Genomic DNA, 4,124 nt, shown 5'->3' with positions numbered 1-4,124 from the left:
CCTGTCTTTTGCCTCCAATCTTGACCTAGTAAAAAATATATGCCTATGTACAGAGCATACATTTAGTCATTGGTTAGTTCATAGAACAGTCTGCTCACAAGTGTAATACACTCTATTATATTCAAATTTTAAAAAATAATACTCTTTGCACTCATGCAATTCATAGTGTTATCTGGAAGTGAAAAGAATCATAGAAAAGTCACAAGTAGCTAGTCCCATCTATTTTGCACCCAGTCAAAGCTTGATTTTTCTCTATAACTTTGATCTATGCATTTTAATTTTAAATGATAAGGTGTTAGCATTTCACTCTGTCTGATGGGAGATCACTTCAAACACTGCACAGCCTAGGCATTAGAGAATCATCTTCCTATTCATCCTCACCTTTATATGATTTTAGGGGTTGTTCCAGATATGCACAAAGAATTTTATTTTTCCGTATAGCTGTTGTATCTTTGCTTGACTATTTAGCAAAGTTTAATATATTTAGCTATAAAATCTATTTCAAATTGATTTGCTGCTTTAATACTGAAATTTGTAGAACTACCCATAATGTGCAGCACGATCACATATTTGCTTTGCTGTGAAGATTAATTGTTCCTATATGGTAAAATAGGGAATCTAAAACAAACAGTAGAGTTATTTAGGTAAGACGAAAATAGCAGGCATAAATGGGCATTGGTGAAAAATTTTAAATAATCTAATTTTTCTTTTTTTCAAAGAAAACAAAAATGCTTCACATTCCTAGAAGAATTAGCCTTTTCTTAAAACCATATCCTCTTGGCTTATCCCAACATTAGCTACTGCAACATTTTTACAGCTCTACCAAACCTTAATACAAAAAGGTGACCTGAATCTGAACCACATCCAAATTTTCTACCCAAATATTGCAAATCCACAAGAATCAGCATCACTAATTCTTTAATAGAATAGATACTTTATGAAACCTGACAACATTAGTAGAGATTTTTTAAAATTGCAGATTAAGCTTTTTATGGAGAATCACAAATGACATTCAGGTTCAATAGAACAAAGATTTCATCTAATATTAGTTTCTGGCAAGTCAATTTGCAAGATTATTTTTGCAGATTAAATTAGCTATATTGGGAGCTCACCCTTTTACTTCTAAATCAAGAAAGAGAGACAGTTGCATAATAGCATAATGCTGTAGATATATTATTAACTAATCTTTCACAATAAGGGAATTAGCTATTCACCAAGAAGGGGTGAATAAAATAAAAAGGTGTTTTATAAGACAATTAATATCTCCTGGAAGAAGCTAGGGAAAGGCCAGCTGAATATCACTAAGAGTGCCACCTGTCTCTATTTTAGATTTCAATCTCTGGAAAATGTAAGAATTTAGCTTAGAGTCAGAGAAGGAAAATGCCACCATTTAAAGTGGTTTACAATCTATCTATTCTGGGCTGCATGATGCATTTGTATTTGCATCTTGAAAAGGTGATTTCTGGCTTTGGAGTACTTAATTAATCAGAAGATATCAGTCTATCAGTAGTTGGTGACTTATAACATCCAGGGAAAGCAATTAATTTGGGTTTGAAAATTGCCACAAAGTTTAAAATGAGTCCTAATGTTTTATGTATATTTATATACACAAGCAGTGTGTTAATCAAAGTAAATATAATAACTGACATGGTTTTTCCTCACAAAAGCATTTGATGTTTCATCTGAAAGTGCAAATGAACACACACACTAGGGAAAGGTTTCCTGTTTTATAACAATGTTTGGACGGTGACATTATTTCTCCTCCCACTTTCCTACCTCTCTGTACAGATCATTTTTAGACTCCTTTCCTATATCATGGATGCCCCATCCCTGGCGTTGTTCAAGACCTAGTTGGATGGGGCTTCGAGCACCTTGGTGTAGTGGAAGTTGTCCCTGCCCATGGATGAGGGATTGGAACTTGATGATCTCCCCTTCCAATCCAAACTGTTATAGAATCTTTAACTCACTTATTCAGAAGACTTTCTCTGATTAATAGAAACCTCTCCAACAGTGTGTTTTCTTCTCTAATGCCTTGTGACTGCAGCTCCTGATTTGCAGGTGGTGAGTAATGGATTGTTTTATTTTTAAAATAAATGTGCATAATCACCGTGTTCTTGTTTCTGATGGCAAAATCCATAGGGAACTAAGGGCCCAAATAGTAGCAAATGCAGTATCAACAAATTTTACTAGCTGGAAGCAGTAACAAATAGAAATACAAAGCTCAACTAGCCTTTGGAATGAACCATAAGTGGTCCTTTTAAGACAATCTTAGGCATGGACTGCTGACCACTGCAGAAGAAAATTAAGCACCAGAATTTTTGAAAGAACCAGAAAAAGGAGGAGATGGGAAGGAAGAACAGTAATGAACACATGGAAGATTTTTTAAGCAACATTTAGTCAATTATATACTTCATCCTTCTAATTTTGTTGCACTTTTCAGATTTCTCTTTAAAAGACAATTTTCCCTTTACTGCTTCAAGCTAATTTTTGTGTTGTACCTTCTATTGGTTATGTGTCTCACATACTTCAGTTCTCATTTCTTTCATTATCTTCTTGTTCATTGAGCTATTCTTCCTATTAATTTAATTATCTGCTTTTGCTTTCCTTTCATTCAGATTTATCTTTACTTGTCTTTATAGTCTTTTGCCATGTCAGTTCCCTTCTCTTTAATTCTTACTCCTTTCCAGCACAGGCAAAGGAAGCGATTGCCTTGAATTCAGGGAGCTTTGGAAGGACCTTCAGCTATCATTAAGGTCCTAAATGATTCTGGACCTGCTACTAAGCAGGTCCTTGAAAGCCAGAGTCCCAGACAGTGATCTTTCGTGCTTGTCCTGATTCCCTTTAAAGTTTTAGCACATTTTGGTGACTTTGGAGAAGCAGCAGAGCAACCTAATAATAGTGAAACTGGAATTAGGATCCATGCCTTTGGAGTTTCATTCCTATTGCTATGTACCTTGAAGAAAATAGGGAAATTAAGTCTCAAGTACACTAAATTGCAATTTCTTTGTTTGATCTATCTGGAAAGAACAACCTAAGACACTGGCTGGGTAATTTTCTGTCAAAGCAATAAATGATGACTTCAGACATATGCACAGACACAAATACATAGCTAGATATTGAATGGTTTGACTGATCTCAAACTGTACAGCTCAGAAGGAACTCCTAACCTTGTAACTGGTCTGTCCTCAATATCTGGATTTTTAGTGGAACTAAGTAAGAGGCAGAGTGCCATCAAAAAGTACTAACAACAAAAATAGATCCCCCAGTAAACAGGCTGGATGGTAACCAAATCTTTTCTCCCCTACCCTAGTCATGGATCTTAACCTATTCTTGGATAAATATCAAAGCTAATCATCATTTTACTACTTCAACATTTTACTACTTCAACATTGCATAAGAGCTAGAAGTCTGAATTTGTATGAAGTTGTCAATTGGACTGTCAGCCATGTGAGTAGATTACTCATTTGGCAATCATGATTTACAAAATTTATCTAATTTCTGTTGAGCTTTGTTCTCATAATTTGTTTCATAGGACAAAAATAAATAAATTCATTAATAGAAAATATTTTACTTCCCCCCCCCCCCCCCCCTTAAGTCAACCTCCTGAATTATGAAATTTTATCCCTGGATTTTCAGTCAAATATCTGGAATGAGTGAATAATCTTTTTCACTGTTACCTTTCCCCTGATTTCCTTCACTGCTTAACTCTCCACAGAAAACTAGAGAAACTTGTGCTGTGAAGTGCAGCTGGGAACAGAGCAGCCTAAGTAGGATGGTCACTATTTCCCTCCTGATAATACAGCAGAGAAGGAAAGTGAATTGCAGTTAATAATGTGCCTTGTGTGAGTACTTGTTCCACCCTTACTGCTGTGGTACCCTTTACCTTGCACGCTTTTAATGCTGATACAGCTTATTTATGAGTTACAATCATATCCATAACAGTCATGTCTATTTTCACTAGTAAAAGATGAAAAATGTCAATTTTCTTCTAAGTCATTATATTTGCAGATCCATAAGAAGCTAAAACTCAGATGGGACACTAAACTGCAGAGATTAATTTCATCAGATAATACATGCAATGTGCAGGATTTTAAGAGAAATAATTAGAGACCACGGTCTAGAAA

The sequence above is a fragment of the Melospiza georgiana genome, chromosome 4 (genome assembly GCF_028018845.1).
Source record: "Melospiza georgiana isolate bMelGeo1 chromosome 4, bMelGeo1.pri, whole genome shotgun sequence".
Taxonomy (NCBI): domain Eukaryota; kingdom Metazoa; phylum Chordata; class Aves; order Passeriformes; family Passerellidae; genus Melospiza; species Melospiza georgiana.
This window is presented reverse-complemented; position numbering follows the sequence as displayed.